This window comes from Notamacropus eugenii, chromosome 3 (assembly GCF_028372415.1).
Source record: "Notamacropus eugenii isolate mMacEug1 chromosome 3, mMacEug1.pri_v2, whole genome shotgun sequence".
NCBI classification, from domain to species: domain Eukaryota; kingdom Metazoa; phylum Chordata; class Mammalia; order Diprotodontia; family Macropodidae; genus Notamacropus; species Notamacropus eugenii.
The window spans coordinates 301,203,227-301,231,157 of record NC_092874.1 but is presented as its reverse complement, the minus strand read 5'-3'; the positions used below and the strand labels follow the sequence as shown (position 1 = coordinate 301,231,157).

The 27,931-nt window shown below is 54.3% G+C and overlaps 1 protein-coding gene across 2 annotated transcripts in view; it reads left to right on the top strand.

Annotated features, from left to right (window-relative positions):
• Positions 1-27,931, top strand: part of TCF20 (transcription factor 20) — a 182,833-nt gene that overhangs the window by 41,835 nt on the left and 113,067 nt on the right. The window contains exon 1 of one of the 2 annotated variants that reach the window (XM_072596318.1): positions 27,037-27,090. The exons of the other annotated variant lie outside the window; for it this stretch is intronic. The gene's annotated coding sequence lies outside the window, so the exon portion shown is untranslated. Of the gene's footprint in view, positions 1-27,036; positions 27,091-27,931 lie in introns of those variants that run through there. 2 annotated transcript variants of the gene reach the window in all.

Below are 27,931 nucleotides of genomic sequence, written 5' to 3'. Positions count from 1 at the left end.
GATCACATATATGCAGACTGTTTCCAATTGCTGCTTGACTAACTGATATATGACGAGTGTCAGAGCTGGGACTTGAACCTGGGTCTCCTAACTCAAGGCCTCGCCATGGGGTGAAGAGAACTGTCCAAGGGATCTAGGTCCCCAAGAAAGGTTAAGAGTCCCTGGTCTGGTACGTTGCACTAACTTTTATTCATGGGATAAAATTCTTTAAAAATGGGACAGGTGAAGTTGATGTAAAATGTGTTTACGCATATATATTCATATATTCTGCTGCTGACTCACGCCCACTCTCAGGTATTCCATTGCCCTGTAGGACACCCACAGTATGAATTCTTGGGCAATTGTGGTATTGACCATAACTTATGTACGTTATGTACAATGCCATCCTAAAGTCACCAGACTTAAACTCTGGTCTTTCTGGCACATAGTAGGTTCTTAATAAATGCTGACTGATTGCTTCTCCATGAAAAGACTTCTGACTCTGAATTAGAGTGGGCTCCCTAATTAGCCCAGAATCTGACTCTAGGGAGATGAGGCTGCTGTCTCTCCCTGCCTCCTAACACCCTTGGCTCAGACTGTCTGAGATTGAGCCCCAGAGGGGACCCCCAGGATCATTAGTTCAACTTCCCTGTTTTATAAGTGAGTAAAATGAGGGGAAGTGATTTGCTCTTGATCATTCGAGGTGGCAAGTGAGGCCCTGTGACCTTCCTCCCTGGCTCTCATTCTGCTCTCTGGGGTGGACCAAAGCCAGTTCAAATCTTACTTCTGATCTTTTCTGCACATATCATGCCATCTGCCCTCCCTGGGCCTCAGTTTCTCTCTCTGTAAAATGAGGCCCTTTCAACTCTAGACCCATATGCCTGTAGTACTAAGGCAGTTCTCGGGAAGTCTCAGTTTCCTTCTGTGTAAAAGGAGTGGGGGTTGGGCTGGATCGCCTCTGAAGCTGCTTCATCAGCTGGAGCTTCAGACGTCTGTTCACTTAGACCTGGAGGCTTTTTTTCCCTTTGTCTGGTCATTAGCAACCTAGTGACATGAAACAATTCCCATTCAGCGCCTTGTGAAGCCCCCCTGGTCTGTCTGCCAGATGCAGCCTGCCCAGCGCCAGCCGGGGCCACGCTGCCCCCAAACAAAGCAGCCACCCATCACCGCTTGACCTGAGTTTATCTCCTTGTTAGTGCAGCAGAGGAGAGACGAGCAGGTTGATGGGCTCTGGGAGATGCTTGGGCACCTTTGGTTCCTGGGGAATGCAGTTATCCTGATCATACTGGGCTGGGGAGAGGGGCTGGTGAGTCAGCAGCCCTGCTGTGCCAGCCAGCCCTGACAGCAGAACCCACGGCTCCCCTTTTTGTGGGAAGGGGGGGTAGGGGGATTCCCTAAAGCTTTAGTGGTGATGGAGGGGATAAAGACAGATTCTTGCTGAAGAGCTTGACAAAATCACAGAACCCTTCTACCCTTAGAACAGAGAATGTTAGAGAGGAGAGGGGCCTTGGGATCTGATTCCCTCATCTTACAAAGGGAGAAGCTGAGACCAGGTCATATGGTGGACAAGTCTCCTCCCCACCACCATCAAGGGTACATTCAGGCTTTCCTGGAAGACACAGTCTCCCCTTCCCAAGACAGACCAGACCCCTTCTGGGGAAATTTTCCCTTACATAGACCTGAACAGAGAACCTAGGACTTGGGTCCCATGGGCCATAGGCCACCTCCCTACCTACCTCTTCCCCCATCCCCTGCCCTTCATGGCCTTTAGAGGTCAGAGATGAGCCAGCTCCTTCTAAAGGAGAAGGATGAAGCAGAAAAACATAACTAGGGATGTACAGATGGAGTGACAGCCCCAGGTGTGATGCTGAATGGGGGCATGGAGGTGCCCAGCAGAAAGGTCTTATGCTCCAGGAGGCAGTTTGGGGGTGCTGGGCTTGGAATCAAAAAGCCCCAGATTCAAATTCAACTTCTGCTGTGTGACCCTGGGCAAGTCACCTTTCTTGGTCTGTTTCCTCATCTCTGAAATGAGGGGGATGGACTATAAGTTCCCTTCTAACTATAGTTCTGTCAGCCCAGACGGCTCACCTGATTCCATGTGGATCGGGGAGGGAAAGCAGAACTCTTCAGGCATCAGTTTCCTCGCCAGTAGAATGAAGGGGATGGGAGGTGTCTTGACCCACCTTGAGCAGTTGGGTGAAACCTGCGGAGCCCTTCTCTGAACCAAGATGTGAAGTCCTGAAAACAAACTATGTTATAAAGGAATCAGTCGTACTGAAATGTGTGATCAAAATAGTTTTTGAGAAAGGAAAGAAAGAAAGACTCAGGGGAAGAGGTATGATCTGTAAGCTCCCCTTCCCCCCAGCTCTAGAAAGGCACCAGCTCCATTGAAAGAGGTGAGAACCTGGCTTGGAAACCTCTCTCTGAGCCTGTCCCTTCCCCAAGGGTTTGGATTAGGTGGAGGTCCGAGCCCTGCTTCATCTCTGTCTATGGTCCGGCATCATGACTCTCATCCTGAGATGGGAAGGCCTCAGAGCCTGATCCAGGGCAGTGGGTCAACCTAGTCTGTGGACACCAGGCACTTTGGTCAGCCATGGGAGGGACTGAAAAGATGGAACTGGATGGGAAAGGAGGAAGAGGCAGAAACCGGCCCTGGGCCCTTCTCCTATTGGTCTTTGGAAGACCTGAAAGTCATCAGCTTTTATTACCCAGGAACCTGGGGTGAACCTGAAAATGTGTATGTGTGCTCTGGCCACCCCTCCCACCCCCTGCCAGGTGTCCAGAGACCCCATTCTGCTCGTATTCACAGCTAGCAAGGGATGGAGGCAGACCCTCTGCTCTGGAGGGAGTCCCATGTGTCCACTGTCCTAGGAAGCTGCTTCCCTGAATGGTGGAAGGTTCTGGCTTGGAATCCCCTCCTGATGGAGCTCATTGCCAGGCCCCTCAGCTTCTCAGAGGTTCTGAACAGCCAGCTGGCTGCTCTTCTCCTACCTGCTGGATCCCGCTGACTCTGCCCGAGTCCAGCAGCCTGTTGGGCCTTTATTGGAGGGGAAGGCCTATAGTGGGCGCAGGCACCAGGAAACACTGCCTTCATCCATCAGATGTCAGGCACTACCTTCATCCATCAGATGTAACTCATTCTAGCCCTTCCATCTTGGCGGGGGGGGGGGGGGGGGGGGGACAAGCCTCCCTAGGTCTGAAAGGAGGGAGCACCAACAGCACCAGGGAACAGCCCATAGCCCTTGAGGATGGACGATTGCTGGGACAGGGATGCTTGGCCAGGGAAAGGAGGAAGAGGAAAAGTAGCTGCCTAATTAACCACTCCCTCCTTTATCACAACTCTGGGAGGCAGGCAGGGTTATCCCCATTTTACAGGTGAGGAGACTGTGGCTCACAGAGAAGCAATTTGCTTGAGGACATTCACCCAAGAAGTGGCGGACCCAGGATCCAAACTTGGGTCCTCTGACTTCTGCCACTCCCCTTAGTCTGCTTGCCATGGCCCTGCCCCCAGGCTGTAGGTGGTGCCCTCACCCTATCTGGCCAGTGCCACTGAGGCTTCTGGCTTCTTTGCTGTGTTCTCGCCCCACCCCCCCAACTCCTCTTTCCCCTATCCTGCACCTGCTTGAGGATGTCTTCCCCATTTAGAATGTAAGCTCCTTTGTCTTTGCTTCTACATCTATTCCCTGTGCTTAATTAAGACAGTGCCTGATGCATGATGGAATTTAATAAATACCAATTCTCTCTCTCGTTCTCCTTCTTCCTCTCCTTTCTCTTTCTTTTCTCTCTTCCTCTTCCTCCTTCCTCTCCAGATCAGGGAAAGGCCCCCATCTAGAAGGCCCTGCTGCTTAGGAGAGCCATTGTGGGCCAGCAGACCTCTCGTATCTCCTCTGTCCTTTGCCTTGGCGCATCTGTGACCTGGAAGGGGGGCCCTTAGGGAGGAATGGAAACCCAGCAGAAGTATGGTATCAGTACAAGGGCCCCAGTTCCATTGGCCAACAAGCAGCGCTTAGATCCTTGCTGTATTCCAGGCCTGGGGCCTGAAAAGATGTAGGGCCCACGTTGAGGAACCACTAGTGGGGATCTCTGAAAAATCCTGAAAAACAAGAAAAATTTCAGAAGATGAGAGAAAGGAAACAGTCCTGGCTTTTAAAATGGGCACATGTTGGCTTCTGGGAAGAATAGTTCAGTAAACTTAGCATTCAAGTTCTATGAGAAGCAATGAATTGGCTGGTTTGTAAGGCTCAGGGAAAAAGAAGTGGTGATCACCAGAAGCCAGTATGGGTTCACTACTAGGCCAGGCCATGGATCTGAGGTAGTAGGTGGAAACCCTACCTTAGATGCTTACTAGCTAGATATTCCTGCATAATTTACTTAACTGCTCTCAGCCTTGGTTTCCTCATTTGTAAAATGGGGATGATAGTAATAGTACCTGCCTTCCAGGGTCATTGTAAGGGTCCTACATGTAACAAAACCTTAAGATTTTTTATCATACTCATTTTCCTTTTTAGATGAGGTTGTTGCCCCTAGTAAATGGGGGATCATGCTCTCAAAGAGCTTCTCGTGGTATTGTTGTGAATAGTACCGGGAAATGTCAGGGATGTTGTGACTCGAACTCTTGACAGCATTTTAGCAGTCGAGGCAGTGGCTCTGTCTAGGTGAATTCTGAGCTGCTTGAACAGGTCTGCCAGCACTGCATTAATGAACAGATTTGTGATGTGCTCAGGGGAGGTCTAGAAGCCGCCTCAGACGAGGAGTTTTGGAGCTGTTAGGCTCAGTGAAGACTTGGGAGCCAACAGGATCATCACCTTCAGTGACACAGGCTCCCTGAGTTATCTGAGCTCCTGTTGTGGGAAGGAAGGATTTGACTGATTGATTGGTTCCCTGGGTGAAGAGTGTATAGCGATGAGGACTGTGACAGAAGAGCAGACATCTTCACCTGACCTGGCCACAGGATTGGCTGCCTCCTTAAGGAGGGAGATCCTTGGTGAAGCCAGTGTGCAAGCAGAGACTCAGTGGCTGTGGGTCTGAAAGGTTGAGGGGAGATTCCACTAGAGGATTGAGTGACTTTGGCAAAGTCACACATGGAGGGAGGAGAGGCTAAAGCCAGGCTTTGAACCTGGGTCCTGGCTTCTAGCAGGGCTTCCTCCCATGGACAGTCTTGATCATGCCTTTGTCTTTGATACCTAAAATGAATTCTCCCCCTCGTGGACTGTGAGCATATGCTCATACATTCACACACACATACACACATGCACATACACATGCACACATACACATACACACACATATGCACACATGGTCCAGGGCACCAGGGACCACTTGTGGGTGGCTTGGCTGGTAAGAGAGCTCCTATCCCTGCTGGGGCTGGCTAGCCCAGCTGTCCTGTTTCAGAGCACAGCATGGCTCCCGATAGCAGTCCCTGGGCAATGAGCACTAGGGCTGACATCTGCTGCTGGCCATGGCTACTCCTGCTTGGAGCGTAGAATTTCTTCTCATTGGGTCCCTTTGAGCCTCCCTCTTCCCCGCTTCCAACCGCATACACTCCCAGCATCCTTCTCAGTTGGGAGGAGCAGATGTCCCCATTCCTAGACCCTGGCCATCAGTCGCCCAGCCGGCCGCCGTGGAGTCAGGCCCTGACCCTGCTTCTCTCCTCTTGTAGTGTCTCCCGAGGTTGACAGTGATCCATCGACAAACGCTCCCTGGGCACAAACCTCAAGACAGTTGCTCATCTGCCTAATCATTAGACCCTCTGGGCCATATTTTCCTGTTTATTGATGAGCACAGGCTGTAGGAGATGGGACAAGAGCCTGGTGGAAGTCAAGATAGATTGCAGCCAGGGCTCATCAGCCTGCCAGGCTGCCTCAGGCTTTGGTAGGGATTCGATCCCCTGACTTGAAGGAGAGAAATCTTGACTCATGACGGGATCAGTGTGGTCTGGTGGCTGGAGGCCGGGGCTTGGGACCAGGAAAGGCCTGCCTTTGACCCTGAGTGTCTGCTTCCTTTTCTATAAAAAGAGGGTCAGCAAGCATCATCCGAGATCATGTTTGTGGAATACACATGTGTGCGCTGGAGCACCTCTGTGGGCCCATCAGGCTGAGGGCTCCCCTATTGTGATGTCTGACCCTGCTCAGTTCTGGAACCACTTTAATACCTGCTCGGTGCTGAGCGCTGGCAATGATGGTGAGCCTCTATAGGGTGCCTTAAGGTCTAGCAAACGGGCCTTCCCAGTCCTTGGGCTTGGATCCCACCCTACAGGATAGACCAGGGTCTCAGGGAGTACCTTAAAAGCAGGTGAGGGTGGCACTGAAAGGGAGGAGAATCTGGGACTGTCTCTTGGAGGAGCCAGCACCAAGCTTGGAAGGAAGCAGGGTGTTCTCTGAGGCTCCCGAGGGGAGAAGGGGGACAGCTCATGCCAAGTTCAGGGTGAGAAATGGAAGGGCTTGTGTGGCACACAGATCGGTGAAGAAGGTGTCTATGTGGGCACCAAGACTGTTGTGATTGTAATGACCAGTCTTGGCCCACAAAAGAGCTGACCAATTAAAGCTCTCCTTTCTCTGGAGAAGTGGGGAACTGTGGGTGCAGCATGGTGCATATACTATCAGATGCGGCCACCACATAGGTGGGTTTTATTCAGTTATGAGGAAAGGCTGGGGGGGAGGATGGGAGGATGGGCAGGGAATGTACAGAAATGGCCATGATGGCAAAGGCACCAATTAACCTTTGGGGCTTTTTTCTTTTAACAAGTCTTTGTTTCTCGTCATTAGAGTGCACTTTTAAGGCAGTATTAGACCTGATGCCTGAAAAGAGCCCCGTGGCATGCCTGGTTCCCTTTCCCTGTGGTCCTCTGGAAGGTTGGGCAGGGAGGGCCCCAGCAGCCCAGAGCTGGCCAGTTTGGCAGGACTGCCTGCTGCCTTCATCAGATAACAGCACGGTATGCCTGCTAGGAGAAGAGATGACAGGGGGCCTCTGGGTTTCCCTGGAGTCTTTCTTCTTCCTTGCAAAATGCCAGCAGCCCAAGAGCTGGGCTCAGTGCCACATTACCCTGGCAAAGCAGGGAGCGAGGAGGCCGAGGGCAGGGCTAACAGTAGGTGGGAGCCCAGGCTGCTTGACTCAGCACTTGCAGGCCTGGGGGATTATTGGACCCTGTGGTGAGGGTCTCAGCATCCCCTTCTGGGGTCTGAGTATTTATCCTGTATAGCAGCCCTGGGAGGCCAGGAGTGGTAGGACCATTATCTCCATTTTATAGATGAGAAAACTGAGGTCTTGGGTGGTAAGAGACATTGCTCATGGAACCTCTCCTACTGAGGGCCAGAGCTGAATTCACACGCAGGCCTGGGGTCTCCAGGTCCAGCTCTTTGCACAATCTCAAATGTGAGAATATGCACAGTACCTATGATGTGGTAGGTGCTGTATAAATGCTTATTCCTGTAGCTAGCCTGAGGTCTTGTCCCCATAGCGTTTTCCTCCCAGGCCCCCGCATACCAAGTCTGGACAGGCTGCCTTCTTGCTGGGCCTTTCCCTGCACCTCCCACCTGCATTCTTATGTCCAGACTTCCATATGCTCCTTTCCCCTCCCTATTTTTAGAAGCTTGAGCTCCTTTGGGAGGCCTTTCCCAGTTCCTGTCCTCCCCCAGAGGAGTGGGGGGTGGGCTTCCTTTCCACACCTCTCCCATTTTTTCATGTTTACTCACTGGCCTATATCTGGTTTTCCCTTTGGAGTGTAAGCTCCTCCAGGCCAGGAATTGCCCTGCTTTTGTCTTTAGCACAGGGTCTGGCATATAGGGATAGAGTGCCCTGTGCCAGGCTCCAGAGAAAGGCCAAAGACAGTGCCTGGCCTTGGGGAGTTCCCAATCTGATGGGGAGAGGCCCTGCAAACACCCGTGTGTGAGCATGATACAGAAGGCATGATTGGAAATAGTCACCAAGGGAAGGCGTTAGGGGAACCCAGGAAGGGGGGATCTTAGCTGGGTCTGGAAGCCAGGAGGGGACAATGAGGAGGGGTGTCATTCCAGGCCGGGGCAACCAGGGTTACCAGGCCCAAGAGAACAGAAACCTGGGAAGGGAAGAGGAGCTGGGTCAGTAAGGGCTTTGGAGGCAACGGGGTGGGGGGTTGGGGGGTGGGATGGACTCAGTCAGACCATTGATCTCACTGGCAGAGTGAACTCCCGGGGTGGGGGGGGGGGAAGCTCCTCATGCCAATGCAAGTAGTATCCTCTGATTCTGGGTTCCACTCTTTTTCCATGCTGGTCTTGTCCTGATAGAATTTTCTTCTTCATCAGGCAGATAAAGACTTTAGCCAAAGACATGAAAAACAGTGCACATAGTCTGGGAGCCTGGGGACCATTCATTTTTTTAAAAAAAATGTTGATAACTCCTTCAGTGTACTAATATTTAAAAAATAATAGTAATTACCAACTTTTATGTTGTTCAGCTGTTTCAGTCTTCATGACCCCATTTGGGGTTTTCTTGTCATCTATACTGGAGAGGTTTGCCATTTCCTTCTCCAGTTCATTTTACAGATGAGGAAACTGAGGAAAGGGAGTGAAGTGACTTGTCCAAGGTCACACAGCCAGTGAGTGTCTGAGGCTGGCTTTGAACTCAGATCCTTCTGACTCCAGGTCCTTCATTCTGTTGTCCAGCATCATTTGGGCACCAGGCTTTGGATATGATACAGGTTTTAGTTAAAGGTATGGAAAATAACCTCTACCAAAACGTTTACTAAGCCAGTGCCATGTCCAGAGGAAGGGCCAGACTCTCAGAGTCAGTCCCCATGCCACTCCTGTCTGGGATCTGTCCATATCCAGGGCTGCGTAGTCACCAGCTTGTCAGACAGCTTAGAGAACACTAGCCCACTTCCTCACTTGAGCAGAAGATGGAGACCCAGAGAGGAGATGGGCCAGCCCAAAGTCACACAGCTGGCGAGGGGCAGGCCGGGGCTCAAACCCAGATCTCTGGACTCCAGATCCCATTTTTGACACTCCCACTTTCATAAAGACGAGTTAGCCAGCTCTCAGTTACGGCCCTCGAGAGATGGGCACCCAGCGTCAGGACTGAGAGTTCCAGGATACTCCTGGGGCAAGGTGGGGAAGGGTGGACGTCAGCCGTGCAGGTAAGGGCAGGCCTGGTGGGGACCTCGGGTACTTTCGGCAACTGCCTTTTACCACTTTTTTTTCTGCCTTGAAGGGCTCCCCTTTGGGTGAGGCAAGAAAGCTAGATTGTGGAGAGTAATATAGATACAAAGGATTCATACAAACCTTAAAAGGTTCGAGATAATCATAAAAAGTGTTCAAGCTGGGATGACTTTTAGGACGAGGAATGTCAGGACTGGGAGGGGCTTGAGAACAGGAGATGTTGGGCCTGGAAGGGCCCAGCTTAACATGGCATCTAGGAAGCCTGTGCTGTTAGACCATGCTGAGAGGCACATTCTTGGATGGAGATGTGCTAGGCCATGTCCCACCCCTTGCTACCCTGCTCTGATCCCATCTGGTGCCACTGTGTTCACCTCTGGAATGTTTTAGGAAGGACAACATGGCCAGAGCCCATGCAGGGATGGGTTATCAGAACAGCGCTGGCTTTGATAGAATGGGTACATGTAGCCCGGATAGAGAGGCTCCACTGTGGTCACCTATTCAGTATCTGAGCCTTGTGGACCTAGACTGTGTAGTGGGTGGGTGGGGGGAGGTTATGAGTGGTCCTGCTGTGGGCTCCCTCTCCCTGGGGGGCTTCTTTCCTGGCTGGGCGTGCTTTGGAGGTGGCACTTGTTCAGACATGGGTCTTTGGGGCCCTGTGACCCCCTGGGCTGCCAGCCCCCCCATCCCCTACTTCTCTAGCCTGCAGGCCCAGATGAGCCAGTGCTCTGTCAGGTCAGGAGTCTGATATCTCAAGCCCCCAGACACTAGGTGTTTATGAAATCTCCATAAGTGAATTAAAACTTGGCTTTGAGCTTTCCCTGGGAGGGGGCGCTGAAGCTCACAGATGGAAGAGAGGATTAAGGAGATGCTGGATTCTGGTCTCAGTGAGAGGTGTGATGGGACCCTGCCTGATGCCTCCCTGCAAAGAGCTGCCCATGCCCCCATGGTGCCCATGTTGGGGATCGTCCTTCCCGCCCACCTGGCGCTTCTGGGGAGACAATTCTGGATTTAAAGATTTAAGGACTTAACTTCCTTAAAGGTCACTGTGTGACCTTGGACAAGTCACTGCCCATCTGGTCCCTGGGACTTAGTGCCTGTTGTTTACATGGAGTGACAGGGTTGGACTGAGTCCCCTCCCAGGGCTTATCCTGGCCTGGTCACAGAATCTGAGTGTCTACCTGGCCAGTCAGGAAGCATTTATGAAGTTCCTACTATGTGCTCTGCCCTAGGGCTGCAAAAAGAGGCCAGAGGCAGTCCCTGCTCTCAAGGACCTTAGGATCTAATGGGGGAACTGAAGCAAAGCAGGAGGGGAGTTGAGGCCGGGAGAGCCAGGGGATGCCGAGGGCTTTAAGGTGGGTTTCAGTGGGGCCTTGGAGAAAGGCCCTGTGGTGGGAGATGGAGGGTCTTGTCATTAGGCAGCAGAAAGGCCAGAGTCTGGAAAATGGGGCTTCCTGGGGAGGTGATGCCCAAGGACCCAGCCTCAGTTTTCTGCCCTGTAAAATGGGGGGTTGGGCTTCCTGCTGTTCCAGTTTTGGGGAGGGCGTCGAGGGGGAAGGACTGAGTTGAGTGGAGCCGGGGGTGGGGAGCTGGGTCAGCAGCCCAGGGACAGGCAGGCCCTGGCACCGATCGGAGGAGGGGGCCCGGGGCCAGGTCCGAGTCCGAGAAGGGCCGTGGGCGGGTTGTCGAGTCAGGAGGAGGGCAGCAGGCCTGGCGGGCTCAGAGGTTGCTGGGTGGAGGGCCCCTGCCCCCGCCCCCCAGGAGGTGGCCACCCAGAGGAGGCGGGCTCCAGGGCCCCCGGCTTCTCCGCCCCTGCCTTGGCTTTCTCTCCAGTGTCAGACGGTCTGGGAGGCGCCCCTCCCCCCTTCCCCTGCCCCCCCTTCCTAATTGCTGTGTTTAGGGGTGCTGGCAGAGTGCCCCTCCTGGCTAGCCCGCCTGGCTGGGGCTCCAGGGGAGGGAACGGGAGAGTCCTGGGAGCCCCCCCCCCCAGCCACAGCCCCGGAGCCCGGGAGCACTCCCAGGACTGGCACGGAGGCGGCCGGTGTGCCAGGGGGTCTCGGCCCCGAGGAGGGACGGGCGCCGGCCCGAGTGGGCTTCCCCCGGGGCCGAGTCCCGGTCCGAGGAGGCAGAGACCCAGAGCCTTAGCGCCGTGGGGCCTCCGTGCCCCAGAGACCCTAGATTGGGACCCAGACATTATGACTCCAGGCCCAACGATCTCCCCCCTCCAGGACCCGGGGTCACACGAGTGAGAGCCGAAGCGGGGAAACTGAGGCCCGGAGCCGAGGGCACGGAGATCCCACGTGCAATTCCGTGAGCATGGCACTGCGCTGTGTGCCCCCGAGCAGGGCACTGCCCGGCACCGGGATGGGCCTGCCCTGGGGCACAAGGCGGAATGAGAAGGTCAGGGACAGGCCCCAGATCACCCCGCGGGGGGGGGGGGGGGTCTGCTAAAGGGTGGGGCGGGCTGCCCGTGAGCCTGCGTGTGCATGGGGGAGGGCGGTCTGGGCGGATCCCCTCCCCCTAGCCCACTCTGTGGTGGGGCGGGGCTGCCCGGCTTCCCCTCCCCCTCCACCACCTATCCTCTGAACCCGGGTGACCTTGGCCGAGTCCCTTTCCTTTTCCCAGATTGTGGGTGTGGCGGCCCCAGCATCTACCAAGGGGCCGCCCTCCCCCTCCTCCCTTCCCCCTCCCCCCTCTTCCCTCCTCTGCCCCCCTCCGTTCTTCCATCTCTTCCCCTCCTCCCTTCCCCTCCCCCTCCTCCCTTCCCCCTCCCCCCTCTCCCCTCCTCCCTTCCCCTCCCCCTCCTCCCTTCCCCTCCCCCCTCCTCCCTTCCCCCTCCTCCTTCTCCCCTCCTCCCTTCCCCTCCCCCTCCTCCCTTCCCCTCCCCCTCCTCCCTTCCCCTCCCCCCTCTTCCCTCCTCTGCCCCCCTCCGTTCTTCCATCTCTTCCCCTCCTCCCTTCCCCTCCCCCTCCTCCCTTCCCCCTCCCCCCTCTCCCCTCCTCCCTTCCCCTCCCCCTCCTCCCTTCCCCTCCCCCCTCTTCCCTTCCCCCTCCTCCCTCTCCCCTCCTCCCTTCCCCTCCCCCTCCTCCCTTCCCCTCCCCCCTCTTCCCTCCTCTGCCCCCCTCCATTCTTCCATCTCTTCCCCTCCTCCTCCTCCCCCTCCCCCCTCTTCCCTCCTCTGCCCCCCTCCATTCTTCCATCTCTTCCCCTCCTCCTCCCCCCCCCCCTTCCTCCCGCTGCCGGCCCATCCCCCTCCTAATTACGGCTCCTGCTCAGCCCTGGAAGCCAGAGCTCCCCAGGGAGGGGGCGGGGTGCCCGGGCGCCCCTCCCCCCTCCGAGCAGCGCCCCCCGCCCCCACCTCCCCCGGCCCTTCAAAGAGGAGAGCCGGGTTTGATCGCCAATATCTTAAGCATTCTCTGCGATCTCTTATTAATTACGCCCTGGGGAGCCTGCAGCAGGCCTCGCAGCCCCCTCCCCTTCCCCTCCTCGGCTCCCCCTCCCCCGTCCCCAGCAGCCACGGCAGCCACACGGATCCCGCCCCGCCCCCGCTGCCTTCCCTCAGCCTCAGTTTCCCCGTCTGTCACGCGAGGGACTCGAGCTCCGTGACCTTGCAAGCCCCTTCCTACTGGAGAGACCCCTGGGGAGCGGAGGCCCCTCTCAGGGGCAGAGCTGGGGGTCCCCTCAGTCTGCTCTCTCGAGTCCCGGAGACCCAGGGTAGAGCCGGCCGGCTCAGGGCTCCTGGGGAGGGAACACGGCCTGCGTGGGCCTGTTCTAGAGGGGTGATGTTGGGGGAGTATGTACCTGGAGGGCCAGAGTCAGATCCCCTCATTGAGTCATTGAGCAAGTTCCTGCTCTGGGCAGAGACACCACTAAAGCAGTCCCTGCCCTCTGGAAGGCTTCCGTTTTAGGGGGTGGAAGGTGGAGACAACATACAGCTGGGTATGAAATAATTCCAGGGAGGGCCACTTAGAGAAGTGTTTTGGGGGGGCCTCTTTTCTCTTCCTTGGGGAGTATTCTCCACTTTGGCACAGTCTTCAGCTCTTGTCCCCGGGGTGTGTGTACTTGGGAGCCGTCTTCACCCCTCTCCAAACCTTCCCCCATCCAGCCATCCCTGGGCACCGTTGGCACCAGTGGCACAGCATCCCTGCACTGACCTTGAAGTCAGGATCCCAGAACCAGAACAGAAGAGCCTCAGAGGCCCTCTGTGTTACAGAGGTCCAGGGAGGGAGGGAGGGAAGTGACCAAGTGAGAGGACTTAGGTTCAGGTGCTGCTTGTATAATCCGAGGCACTTGGGTCTGAGCCCACCTGTGCCCCTTGCTTGGGCAGGGTAACTGGCTCTGCTGGGCCTCGGTCCGAGCTGGAAGGGTTAGGCTGCCCAGTCCCCTCCCCCATACTCCCAGTGTAAGGGAAAGAAAACTCCTGGGTCTGGTTCTTGGAAGGTGGTCTACAGCCAGCCTATTGCTGGCTTGTTTCCGCACTTCTCCCCAACCCCCTGCTGTGAGCTGGGCCCAAAGTTATAGGAATCATAGAAAAGCCTGCATCCCCTGTCCAGGAAAGGGGAGGCCTGGAAGTTTCCTGGCCAGTCTTCTCACTGAGTCTTCACTGCCTCCTCAGTAAAATAGGCCTGGGCATCCTAGAGTGGGGAATGAGGGGGCGGGGCGTCTCTGTGCCTGGGAATCCTGGGACACATGCAGGCAGTACTGATGGTGCCCATGGAGGAGGGGCAGGCCCCAACCCTGGGGACAGTGTCCCCTTGCTGAAAGGCAGCTGGCAGGGGATAAAGTGCTTGACTCGGAGCCAGGAAGGCCCAAGTTCAGATCTAGCCTCAGGCACTTAGTAACTGTGTAACCTTGGGTGAGTCACCTAACTGCTCTTTGCCTCAGTTTCCTCTGCTGTGAAATGGAGATAATGATATCCCCTACCTTGAATGATCAGATGAGCTAAGATTTGTAAACCACTTAACCACAGTGCCTGGCACATAGTAGGTACTTTCTAAGTGCTTATTGTCTCCCCCGAAGAGGTCATTGCTAGGACCACAGCAGCAGGCTTGTCCTGGGTCCTTATCTCTCTCCCCTCTCCTCCCCTCTATTTCTTTCCCTCTCTCTGTCCCTGGCTCTTCCTCTCCCAGCCTTCAGACTTCCACAGTCTGGTAATTAAAAACCTTGAAGGGGGATTTTATTGAGTTAGCATTACTGATTTTGTTGGGCTGGGAGCAGGGAGTGATCCTTCCTCAGGGAGCGGGGCTGTGGAGCGTGGGTGGAGGGGGCCCAGATTGGCAGGTGCCAGCCTGCTGCAGGCAGCAGTCCCCCCTTGCTTGCCCCCCCATCACAGCCTGCACTGCAGGGACCAGGTGAATGGGGGCTGGGTGGAGGTGATCAAGAAGGATGGGAGAAGGGCACTTCCTGCCCACCAGGAGAGAGGGGAGGGAAGGGATCCAATTCTAGGCAGTCAAGTTTCATTGGGCATTTTTTATGAGTATGGGAATTTGTGGGGAAGTTTCTCTACTATCCCTCAAATAACTTGAAGTTTGGAAATGGCAGGGTTGTGTGCTTTTATTTTGATGGATAGGTTTTGGAGGGTGAGGGGGAGACATCAACTCTAATGTCTGGTCTTGGCAGATGGTGAGTTTCTCATCACCAGAGGTATTCAAGCAGAATTAGATGAAGAGTGGGGAAAGAACAGGAAGTGTGGTGGGTCCTAGGTCCTGGGTTTTGGTCCTGGCATAGATCTGGGGCAAGCCTGCCACCCTTCTCTCTGCTGTCTCTTCCTCTGTGAAATGTTTGGGGCAGGGACTGGGGGCAATTCTCTCCCTGGATCCCGTGTCGTGATGTTCTTAAGAGAATTCCCTGACAGCCCCTTCCCATCAGAGATTCCTGAGACCTTGGGCCACAGTCTGGATCTGAAAAGGTTCAGTGTCCTCACCTCCACCTCAGTGACCCTGTCTGTCCCCCCCGCCCCATTATTTAAAAACGATTATCTTTACAACTAGAATGGAAGTGACTTGAAAGCAGGAGCCATTTTAGTTTTGTGCTTATATGATACCTGTGTCAAATGGCCTGTGGAATGGGAGCTGAATTGAACACAGCTTGGATGATTGTAGCCCTTGGTACCTATGGGACTACACAGTGAGCAGAGTCAGTTCCGCTAGTGTTCACCAAGCCATTCCACACCAGGGCGGTGGGGGAGCAGAGCCCCCAACCCAGATTTCCAGTCACTTGTCCTGGGAATGACTAAGATATTCCTAGAGACTGTTGGTGTTGTGGGATGTCACAGCTTTGGAGTCTGAGAGCCTTCTTCATTCGGTAGCCATCTCGTTAACCAAAGACCATGAACTTCAGCTGCTGTGACCTGTCCCTGGTGGCCCCTCAAGGCCTGGTGGTTGTTGCTGTTCCCTTTTCTGAGTGATGATCAACCATCCGTTAAGTGGTCCATTTGAAAGTGGCTTCTAGTCTTCCAGCTTCTGCACTGGGGCAGATAGCAGAGACCATACGTGTTCTTACGCTATCTTCCCAGATTGGGTCCTGGGCCTTTCCGGCTCCATCCCACCGCCCTCCCCCCATCCTCCTGTGTCGTAGCTGCTCCTTTGGGGAGGACTTGTCAGTGATTCAGAGGATTGTTGCTTCTTGTCTAGACCTGTGAGATTTCACTGGTGGAGGCAGCTGAGGAAATGCCCTCCTCCAGGGAGGATCACTCACCCTTCTGTCTTACAGAATTGTCTTGGGGGATCAAGGTGGAAAGTGACCTGCTCTGAGACTCCTCCATGTCAGAGGCAGGACTCAAACCCAGGTCTTTCCTGCTTTCTTTGCAGAGCTCTAAGTTGCCTCTCTGGCTTCTCAGGTGTAAATGGGCAGTTTTCTCCCTCTTCCTTCCCATGCCTTTTCATTTTAAAGTCCTCCTGATCTCCAGGCAAGGGCAAAGGGAGGTGTGGCATGGCCCCATAGGGACAAGGGTCCCCTAGGTCCAAAATAAATATACTCTCCCTGGTGACACCATCAGGAATTGAGTAAGCTGACAACCTCACTTATCCAGAATGTGTACGGGTACCCAATGTAGCATCTTCTGTGTGTTTATGGTCTGTGCATTGGGGAGATGTGCAGCCTAACCTCATTTACTACTCAAGGCCCCCAGTCAAGCCGTTGCTGGATTCATTCATTTGTGAGCACCTCCTCTAGGCTTGCCACCAGGGGCTCCAAGGGGTTGTTGGGCCATACCCTCGGCCACTGCCACTGAGCTGGCTCTGACAGTTTGTCTCCCATGTTTAGAGCATGAGTGCCTTGAGTACATTGGCTGTCTCCCCAGGATGTGACCAAGGACAAGGTTTTTCATTCATTTGTGTTTTAAAATGACTTAAAACTTTTAAAAAGTTGTTTTGTTGATGAACTGTTGATTTTTTTATACCACAGTTCTTTGTCAGTGAGCCCTCCCCACATAGCATTGCAGCATGCTGGTGACCTGGTGACCCCCCAGCTCTCATCCTGAGAGGAGGGAGTTCCAATTCCTGTTCCTCATTAGAAGTCAGCACCCAGAGTACTTGTGGGTGGCCCCCTTGTCAGCAGTGAGAAAGAGCCTTGAACCCCAAGGAGTGGCAGAAAAACTGAAAGGGACCTTAGAGGTCAGCTAGTCTGACCATCTCATTTTCTCATTGGGGAACTGAGGCCCAGAGACCCTAAGGGTCACATGAGTACTAAGTAACAAAGCTGGAATTCAAACCCAAGATCTAAGGGACCCTCAGAGATTACTCAAAAAGCAGAGACAAGAACTCAGCCTTTATCTGTTGTATCAGTTAGTGCAAGGGTTGATTTATGGTGTGGAAGTGTTGATTTATGACTCCAGTCCCAGTGTAGTAATAGCACAGTAGCAGAGCCCACCAGAGTAAATTATATTCCCAGTCTAAGTCACCAAGAAAATGTTAATTGGGTGGATGTGGCATTTCTCAAACCAAGCTCATTAACCAGCACCCTCTAAGTCTGTGGACTCCTCTGCCACCATCAATGGTGGCCATCGTGCCTGGGCATGAGGGAGCTCCCTGGCTTCTACCCTCTCTAGGTAGAAAGCTCTAGTCCAGGAAATCTCTCAGCCTGAAGTCACCTCTCTCTTCCTGGGGCCATCTCCCTAACCCACATTCCTTACGCTCCTCATTACCACTCCTCTGGACTATGGTCATCAGCTTCCTAATAGCTCTTGCCCTTGACATCCCTAGTTCCCAATGGTCCTGCATAAGCAGCTAGAATCAGCTTTGTTATGCAGAGATCTGATCATGTCCTTCTGCTGCTCAGTGATCTTCTTTGGCTCCTGATTGCTCCCTGACTTAAGTGGGTTTTGCCTGACGTTTAGGACCCTTGCCCAAATCTAGCACAACTTGACCTTTCCAATTGTATTTAGGAAAAGTGGATCAGGACAAACGTTAGTCGCTAATCTGTCTCTGAGTTTACTGCTCTTTGAAATGAGGGATTTGGGCTGGTCTCAAGGCCAGCCCTACCACCCCCTGTTCTCAGGCCCCTCCCAGCCCTGCCATCCCCTGTTCTATGGTCTCTCCCGGCTCTGCCATCCCAGGATCCTATGTGATCACTCTCCTCTAGACTCCTGGTTCTCTAGTTTACTTGTTAGTTATTAGACATACGCTGTCAGTTCTGTTAATAAACCCATAGAGTCATGAGATGTCAGGACTGGGAGGGGCCTTTTAGATCATCCCTCTCTCCCTGAGCATTGCCCAGCATGGCATGTGGGGGCAGCGTGGTGTCCCAGGAGCCCAGATCCTCTGACCCAGATCTTGTGCATTTTCTGTCATACACCAGGCTTCTGCCAAACTGGTGGCACCTTTTCATTGTACAGATGGGAAAACTGAGGCTGCCAGGGCAAGGGGAGGTGGCCCGCTTCAGGTCATCCAGCAGGCTGGTTTGGCAAGAGCACCTGGCCTTCTTGGCACCATGTTGGCCTGCCCTCTGTTGGGGAGTGGACTTCAGCCAAGGGTCATTCATTGAGTTCCTCCTTGGCCTGGGGCCATGGAGGCCTGGTTGTTCGTGATGCTTGGAACTGGAGGAGGGGCAAGGTGCCCGGCCAGGATAATGCTTTATATTTCTGATGAGTCCAGTCCAGGCAATGCCACGGGGCCAAGGAAGACCAGACCTCGGGGCCAGGCAGTCTAGGAGTTTAAGAACAAGGACCAGGGAACCAGGCTGTAAAGGTAGAGGAGACCAGCAGGGCTGTGCTTCCTAGCTGTGGGACCCTCTCTACCTCAGTTTCCCCAGCTGTAAAAGGAGCAGCTGCTATGGATGATCCTTCAGGTCCCCTCTGGCTCTAAACATCTTTGGGGATTCCTCAAGATGTGAGTGCTCCAGGCTGTGCCTTGTCTCATTCCCACTGGGTGCCCCCTTCTCTGACCTCTCACAGTCCTCAGGTGTTCCCCATCGTTCCCATAGCTGCAGTCCTGAGCCAGTGATGAGAGCATCTCCCAGCTCTGTGGAGCTTCAGGATCTGGACTGGGGTGAGATCCCACCTCTCTTCCTTCCCAGTTGTGTGACCCTGGGCATATTATTTAGTTTCTCGGCCTCAGTTTCCCCATTTGTAAAATGAGGATTGTAATCACACTTCTCACCCAGGGCTGTGTGAAAAACAAATGAGATAATATATTTACAGGCCTCAAAGTGTTCTAGAAACAGCGGATGTTATTATTAGAATTTTGTCTACAACAGTCCTGTTAGGCAGGTAGTGGAGAGAAAGAAGGGAGGGAGGGGCATTTATTCCACACTTCCTACATGCCACACACCCTGCTTAGTGCTGGAGATGAAACTAGAAAAGGCAGACCCCCCCCCTGCCCTCAAGGGGCTTCGAGTCACTCCTTGGGCCTGCTCACCTCCCATACTGGTTCTAAGAGCCCAGTACTGCCCCTGTTGTGACATGAGGGCATTGGAAGGGACAGATCTGTTGCTTTTGTCATGCAGGGAAATTGCTGGGATGTCCAAACCCTTGGTATTTGCCAACTGTGTGACCTCAAGGCAAGAAGTCTCTTGCACTGTCTGGGCCTCAGTTTCCTCCTGTGTAAAATGAGAGTGTTGGCCCTCCTGACAACAGGATCCCCTTCAAGTGTCTGAGCCTCCTTAGGTAATTTACCTACATAGTCTCTCTCCAGGCTCCCAGCAGCCCTGAGAGGTGGGCACACAGGCCTTGTTATCTATGTTTTACAGAGGAGCAGGCTGAGGCTGGGATGGGACAGCAGGAGGGACTCTTGCCTTGAGGTCATGCTGTGAATATGAATTAGAGTCAGAGAAAGACATAGCCTTTAGTCTCCAAACCCTTGCCCCGGTCTGCAGCTCTTTGCCCCAGACAGTCTGCCCTCCCCCACGCCCAGTGCCTGTCAGACTGGCATGCCATGAATGCCGTCTCTCACTCTGTCCAGAGACCAGGGCAGGTCTAAAGGAACTCTGGCCAGTTCTCTCTCTGCTTTTTATCTTGTGATATTGGAAAAATGCCATCCGAGTTTGTCGGGAGAATTAATGCGATGACCTCCTGAATCACCGAGCAGCTCACAGTTGGAGATGATGCCCAGGGAGGGCCTGGGTTCCACTGGAGAGCCATTGTCAGTTCAAACTGCTGTGTGCACAGCCCTGGGGTCAATCCTTGGACAAGAGGATGCACCGGAGACATCATGCCTGCCCTCAGCAGGCTTACCCTCTGGTTGGAGAATAAGGTGCCTGCCCCAGAGCCCCCACACCCAGGGTTTCTCAGAATGTGCCTCTATGAGAAGCCAGCACACTTTGGATCCTGAGACGTCCCAAGGGGAGGTTGTTAGAGGTGGTGGCCCTATTGTTGTTGTGGAGGTCTGAAGAGGGGGTTGTTATTGCCGTGGTAGGTCAAGGAAGTTTTCTGGAGCAGGTGGCATTCAAGAATGGGCAAAAGAGGGAGGAAAGGTGGTCCAGGTAGAGGGAACAGCCTGAGCAAAGGCATGGCGGTGGGAAAGCACAATTCCTGTTCCAGATCATAGCATCATTGCTTTGGAGCTAGAAGAAAACTTGGGGGCCCTCAAGTCCAACCCCTCATTTTACAGGGGAGGGAACTGAGGCCCAAAGAGAAGGGAGTGATCCAAGTCAAGGCAGATATAACAGGAACTGACTTTCAACACTATTAAATCAAACTCCTTCATATTATAGAAGAGAAACTAGGGTAGGAAGGAATTAATTGGCGTGTCCAAGGTGTGTAAGTAGTAAGGGAAAAACCAAGATTTGAACTCAGATCCTTTGAGGCCAGATCCAGCTCTCTCAATAAAATTCACCAAGGGAAGGAGCATGAGATGAGATGGGGAGGGGGTCCGGGGGCCTTGAGTGCCAGGACTTGGGTCGCTTGGTTAGCAGGAAGGAGCCTCAGAAGATGTGGGAGGTGAGGAGGGCCAGAGGCAGCTCTGGCAGCCTTGGGGCGTCCGTGATTTAGACCAGAGGAACAAGCCTTGAATGTGGAGTCATCCAGACCTGAGGGGCTTGGAGGCCTCTTCCAGATCTTTCTCTGTGTTCCTCTGAGCTGGGTTCAAGCCTAAGCTGGGTGTCTGTGGAGGCGACAAGCATTTATAAAGTGCCTACTGTAAACCAGACATTGAGCTTAAGCACTGAAGGTACAAAGAGTGGTCCTTGCCTCAGGGAGCTCCCTTGCTCTTGTGGGGAGACAATGTGCAGACAGCTGTGTGGCAGTCTCAGAGGGCAGGCACTAGCTGTGAGGAAGCCCCCTCTGTAAAAGAGGGTGATGAAGCATTTGATTGGTGCCTTGACTCATAGGAGGTCCGCCTGTGCCCCAGACACGGTGCTGCTGTGTGACCGTTCTGTGCCGTGGTGCTTTTGGAAGTGAGAATGGGCAGCCTCTAGGATCCCTTCCATTCCTCAATTGGGATGATATTTCCCGATGGTGTGACCATTGTGTGCCTCAGTTTCCCCATCTGTAGAATGAGAGTGTTGACCTGGGGTCCCCTCTACCCCTCAATTGGGGTGACAAATTCCACCTCTGACATTTCCCGATGGTGTGACCGTTCTGTGCCTCAGTCCCATCTGTAGAATGAGAGTATTGGCCTCTGGGGTCCCCTCCACCCCTTAATTGGGTGACAGATTCCACCTCTGACATTTTCCAATGGTGTGACTGTTCTGTGCCTCAGTTTCCCCATCCGTAGAATGCAAGCCTTGGCGTCTAGGGTCCCCTGCAGTTCTAGAACTCTGTGCTTAGGCCCTGGGCTGTCTGAGGCCTCCTCATAAGGATGCAGGTGTGTGGTAATGAGGGGCCCGCTTAGGGGGGTATCCAGGGGAGTTAAGAGGAAGGAAGGGCCGATCCGAGGATTGGTCGGGACAAAGATGCTGCTTCTCTCAGCACCCTCTGCCTCCCTGTGGACCATTTTCTATTTGAAGGAGATGAAAGCCATTTTTTTGGTGAGGTTTAGTTGGTCCCTAATTGGCTGTTCCTTCAAAGATCACTTGTGTTGAAAGGAATTAATGCCTGTCTTATTTGGATCACTTCAAAGAACACCCCGACGGACGTCCTTCTGGCCTGTGTGCTTGTCTGTCTGTCCTTGAGGAAGCCAGCTGCTCTGGGGCCTAGGCTGGAACATGGGGTCAGAGGCTGGGGGGCCAGGCCAGGCAGGGAAGCCAGGGCCCCTTCTGTTTGAGCCTAGCCTTGCTAGCCCGCCTGGCACTGCCCGTGGGCTGCCAGCCCCCATGGAGGATTCCCAGATGCACCCATCTCCTGGGTCCAGCCGGCCTCTGCACGAGCTCTTGGGCCTCCCTCTCCCTCAGGTGTCTTGGGCTGGTCCCCAGGCTGGGCACAGGCTCATGCGTGAGCCAGTGGTAGAGCATTAGCATTCCTGGCGCATCGCCCCAGCATCCTGCACACGCTGAGGAGAATATTACCGCTATTAGCCGTGGGAGCTCGGCCGGCGTGCTGGATCTGGATGGAGAATTCACTGTGATTAATCTGCCTCTAAGTAGCAGCCTCCGGGGTCCCGAGATTCTGTGGCATGTTTGGAATGGGAGAAAGGCTTGGGAAAAGGAAGGATCCTGGGGGCAGGGGCAGGTCCCAGGCTTGGGCCAGAGTGATTCGGGGGAGAGGGCTGGGGGGCCTGGCCTTTCTGCCTCTCCTCCTGCTGGACTTTGATTGCTGACCCCAGGGGGATCATAGGGGCCTAATTCTTACCTCCTCCTCGTAGGCACGAGTCAGCTGAGACCCAAGGTCAGACAGGTAGTGAGCTCTCCAGCTGGCAGGAAGACCCTCTGAGGGCATCAATCCAACCCCCTCATTTTACAGATGAGCCCAGATCACACAGTCCGTCTGTGAGCAGAGCCCGGACCTCTGACTTCAAACTCTATTTCCAGCAAACCTTGCTGTCTCCTTCCTTCATTGCTAAAGTGCTTGCTATGTGTAGCAGCAGATGTTGACTGAATGCCTGCTGTTTGCAGAGACCCCGAGGCCTGGTCCCCCCAACAGGGCCTGCTGTTCCCAGGGCTGTGGGAGATCCGGATGGGAAGGTCATTCCCATGAGCTCTCAGGAAGCAAGGAAGGCTTCCTGAAAAAGGTGGCACTTCTGGAGTATGGAAGCCCCTTGGGAGCAGAGACACCTGGGGCTTTGTAGCACAGTGTTAGGCACAGATTACAAGACTGAATTTTCTTTCTTCCAGGATGGGCAAGAATTCACAGGCAGCAGACTAGGGGCCACCTTGGGCAGAAGAGGGGAGGGAAGGGCACACACTGGGCACACACTGGCATCCTCACCCAAGCCCAGGCTGCAGAGCTGGCACCATGCAGTACCGAGCCGTCAGGCATCGGGTAAGAGGATTGAGAACTGACACCCAGGGTCATTGTAGGACCTTGGTCCAGTCCCTTTCCCTCCTAGGGTCCCCATTTCTTCCTCTGTAAAGGGAGGGGTAGGAACAATCTTCCAGCCTTGGATCTATCCCTGGGCTTAGCCTGGAGTCTGGCATGCTGTAAGTGCTCAGGACCTGCTAGGTGACTGTGGTGTATAGCTAAAACTAGGAGGGGAGAACAGAAAGAGACCAAGGGCTGGGGGAGGAGGGAGTGAGGTTCCTAGGCTTAGACCAGGGGTGTTCTCAGGGACTCTGCACAAGCCCAACGAGGGGCAGGGTCCCATGTAGGGCCCTGGATCTGGGACCTGGAGAGACTTCCGAGGGCCTGTCATCCAGCCCCCTCCTTGGATGCAGGAAGAAACTGAGGCTCAGAGAACCAGAGTTCAGGGCCTGGCCTGGCTTTTTGGGGAAGGTGCCAGAGGCATGGGAAGGCCTGGTGTCTTTGTACCAGCCCTGGGCTAACTGAAACATTTTACCACGGTCAACTTTGGGTTTTTTTAAGAGTCTTTCCCTTTGTGGTTTTAGCTCCCCTTGATTTTTTTTCTTTTAAGCCGGAAAGACTGTTTAAAAACCTTGTGCTCAGGAATCTTTGCAGGCCCCTGAGCCTCTGATTTACTCAGCCCATTCCCTGCACTTAGAAATGGAAATGAGCTCACTCTTTTTCCATCCTGGTTCCTAGGCTAGTGAGGAGAGCTCTCTCCATGGGGTCTGACCTGGCCTGGCCTCCACCGTCATCCTCCCTTGCTCCCCCTGCTCCCCCTCCTCCTCACCCCCAAGCACTTGAAACAATGGCCGCTCATGCCACTCACTTTATTTCAATTTGACAAGCTTTCATTCAGACCTACTATGTGCCAGGCTGCTGTATGCTAGATGCTGAGGATACAGAGGCAGACCGTGCCTTCAGAGAGCTCATAGTCCGTCAGGCAAATTGAGCAGGTCATTTCCAGCAAGGGGTGGAGGGAGAGCTCTTGGGGAGAGGCAAAGAGAGGAGGGAAGAAATCCTTATGCAAAGGCATGGAGGTGGGAGATGGGGCATCATGGTGGTGATTATGGTCAGGGCCACTGGGACATGGTGAAAAGAGGCTGCAGTGCTGGGTGGTCAGAGCCTGGCCAGGAGTCATCGTCATGGATAGTATGAAACCCATGGATGCTGATGCTGTCAGAGAGAGAGAGGGAAGACAGAGAGAGGAAGAAAAGAGAGAGGAGGTAGAGAGAGAGAAGAGAGAAAGAGAGGGGAGAGAGAAAAGGAAAGAGGGTGAGGGAGAGAGAGAGAAAGAGAGAGAGAGAGTGTGTGCGCACATGTGTGTGCCGGGTAACCTGGAAAAGCCTCCTGGGGCCTGGCCTTGCTGACATCCACAGTGCTGCCAGTATAACAGTGAGTTAAGGTATAGACCCTTAGTCTGGTCCCCACCTCCAGGCCTTCCAGGGGTTACCAGAAAGCGGCACATGGTCCTTGCCCTCAGGGAGGCTTCCAGTCTAGCCTGAGAACCCTGTAATTAGGAGAGTCTAGGTCCCGTAGGAGTCCAGGAAAGAGCAATGGGGGCAGTTTCCTAGAGGAGGCTTCCATGGCCAGGCAGGGTGGTCAGGGCACAGCTTGATGACCTAGGCCATCTCTCCAATCCAAGGGGATGGAGAGGCAGGTGGTGTGTGGCAACAGATGGTGCGGTGGGGACTGGAGTCTGAAAGAGTTAGATTCAAATCCTGCCTTAGACGATCACTAGCCATGACCCTGGGCAAAAATCCACTTCTCTCAGAGCCTTAGTTTGCTCATCTGTAAAATGGAGTGATCAGGGACTTCTTAATGGGGATCAGATGAGAGAATGTACATAACCCCTTTGGGAATGGAAGCTTTCCTTGTGAGGGTCTCAGGACCTGATGGCATCTGGGGCAATGGATAGAAGGGTTGGATTTGGAATCAGGAAGACCTGAATTTGAATTCTGTCTCAGAAACTTATTAGCTATGTGACTCTGGGCAAGTCATTCCCCTTCCTTAACCTCAGTTTCCCCATCTGTAAAACAAGAGCAGCTCCCCCATGGGGGTCATCAAAGGAGATTTGTACCGTCCTCTGCAGACCCGGAAGCTGTGGTTCTGGGGGTTCTCCCTGCCACTGCAGAAGGCCCCCACTTCCTGGCAGAGGCCAACTCCGCAGGTCTCCCAGGCCATCTGGGTCAGTTGACGAGGTCTTTCAGAGGCCTTGGGGAGCCCTGGGCCAGGATCTTGCTACCAGCATCTCCATTACATTTCCTCCCACACACCCCTGGAAGGGCCCTGGTGCCCCAGGAGGGAGAAGACAGAAGGCTGGCCATGGGCCCTACCCCTTGAGCTCTCCAACACTCAGCTCCTGGCCTTGGTTTTCTAATGTGCAGGATGGGGATAATAATTTTTATACACTTGACCTCATATCATGCCTGGACTGAAAAGGCTTTGTGGGCCTTAAAGTGCTCCAACCGTGGAGAGGGATTAGGACTTGTCTCCAGAATGATAACACCTGGCCTTGTCTTTAAGCCAGTTGCATATTTGTGTGAGAGTCTGGGGGAGACACAGGAGGCCCTGCCCAGCTCTTTCATTCTATGTTCTAAGGCCTCGCCCAGCCCTGACATCCCCTGTTCTAAGCTTCCTTCCACCTCTGACATCCTCTGTGCTCAGGACCCTCCCAGCTCTGACATTGTATACCTTGATGAATGTCTTTAATCAGTTTTTAAGCTACTTGAGGGCAGGGACTATGAAGTCTTATTAAGTTTTCTATTTCCCTTAGGGCCTGCTAGCAGATGTCTTACTAATGAGAGGAAGGGTGGAGAGGAGTGGGTGCATCCCAGGAGCTCATGTGTGCTGAGGAGCCAGGTCTCCTGCTCCTCCACATTCTCTGGAGACAAGGATAGACTCCGGCCCAGGCACCCCTGGGTCACCTATGTCCTCCATGGCTCTTCTCTGGGCCACCTTGCCTCTCTCCTGGACTGTCCATGGCACCATGGAACACAGCTCATTTGAAAAGACCTTTAATGGTCCAGTACAGAGGCCCTGAGAGTGACTGTAACCTAATGATCACACCTGATATTTCTATGACATCTTAAGGTTGGCCATCCTTAGAATAACCTTGTAGGTTAAGGCTTTATCCCCATTTCACAGAGGTGGAAACTGAAGCATGCAGAGGTTCAGTGACTTGGCCAGGGTCACACAGCTAGGAAGTGTCTGAGGCTGGATTGGAACCTAGGTCTCTCCTAACCCCAGGTCCTGTGTGTGCCATAGTACCACAAGCCCTCTTACTGTGGGCAGAGGTGGAGTAGCAGGGCTTAGTGGGCAGAGTTCTGGACATGGCACTGCAGGATCTGGCTCTGCACCTTCCCAGATGTGTGTGAGACCTGAATCAGACTTTGGAAGGTACCCCAGCTGTGGTGGTCAAGTGAATCCCGGGTGGCTGTGCTGGCTCTGCTCCACAGAAACCACTGACTGCAGAGCAAGAGAGAACCTTCAAGGCCCCTTTTTACAGAGGAAGAAACTGAGGCCTGGGAAGGGCAGCCTACCACCAGAAATTACTCAGCAAAGGAGGAGGTGGTCAAAGGCAGAATTCAGTCCAGGGGCAGCTTTGACAACCGTGACCTGACCCATGGGGCCAGAGGGTGGGCCCCCAGAGGGCTGGATGTGACCTGGGTCTCCAGCACCTTGCCCCCCTCCCAGCGCTGTCCCCTGCCCCAGGGCTCCTCAAAGGCTCCCTGGACAGGGAGCGGTTCTGCGGAGATGCCAACCACTTGTTCTCTGTTCTCCCCCCCTCCCTTAGCATGTTCACACAGGGCTCACACGCGTCCACACGCGCACACACACACGCACACACGCACACGTTCCTCTTCCTCCCCAGCAGCTTCCTAAGCCTGCCATTCCCCATGTTCCGCTTCCCACCGCGTGCTCGCCGGCAGACGGGGCCCGCACCAGAGCTTCCCGCATCTCTCAGCCGGTCCTCCGGCTGCTCCAGCCTGTGACGGGTCCGGCTGGGCAGCCAGGTGTGATGTCACGGACGGGGCCTTGTGACTTCACTTGCAGACTCGGGCAGGAGGAGCAGAGAGTAGGCTGAGACAGGAGGCCCCCCTCCCCCACAGCGCTAGATTGAGATCCGGAGGGGCCCGGGCCAGAGGGGCTGGGCAGGATGCTGCCAGCAAGGTAAACGGCTTGTTTTATGGATGCTGCCTTTCTCAAAGTTTTCTCTTGTGTAAAAAACAATCCTCCCAGTAGCTGCCGGCGGGAGGGCACAGATGGCCCCTTGGGCCACTGCCACTGGGCAGCCCCCTGGGCCAGGTTGGGGGCAGGGGCCAGGGACACAGCTGGCTCTGGGCCAGGCTGGCAGTGCTGACTCCTCTCTCCCCTCTGTCCCCTTCTTTCTCGTCCCCTTTCAAAGGCCCCAGCTGCCGCCTGGCTCGTTGAAATAAAGGGGGGCAGTGCAAGGGAGGCGGGCACAGGCAGGGACATGGACAGGGGCGGGCTCAGGTTCACAGTAGTGCCCAGGACAGGAGGAGAGATGGGCTGGGGTCTCGGTTTTGGTGTCCCACCGTCCTGCCCATCTGTGTGTCAGGAGTACCAAGGGCAGGGCCTGGGGTCAGGTTCCCAGGCAGTGGAGGTGGTGGTGGTGGTGGCGGCAGCCAGGCTCTCCTTTTAATTTTTTCTGTCAGAAGACAGTACAATACAGTGTGGTTTCAGGCAGATACAAAATTGCTAAGTGTGTGGAGGGAGGGGAAGGAGGGTCTGCGTCTTCCTCTCCTGCTCCCCCCTCCCAGCAGCCTTTTCTGCCCCTATATTGCTGGGGGGTATTTATCAGGGACGATTTGGGACCAAGAAGGGGCTGGGGGTGGGATGCTGAGAGTTTCCTGATCTGTGATCCAAATGGAGTGAGGAAGGGAAAGCTGCCAACAATTAAGGCTTAGACCGAGGGCTGTGTTCATTCAGCCTGTGGAGAGAGCCTTCATTTTGCATTAGACTGTGTGTGTGTCTGTAGGTGGGAGGAGGG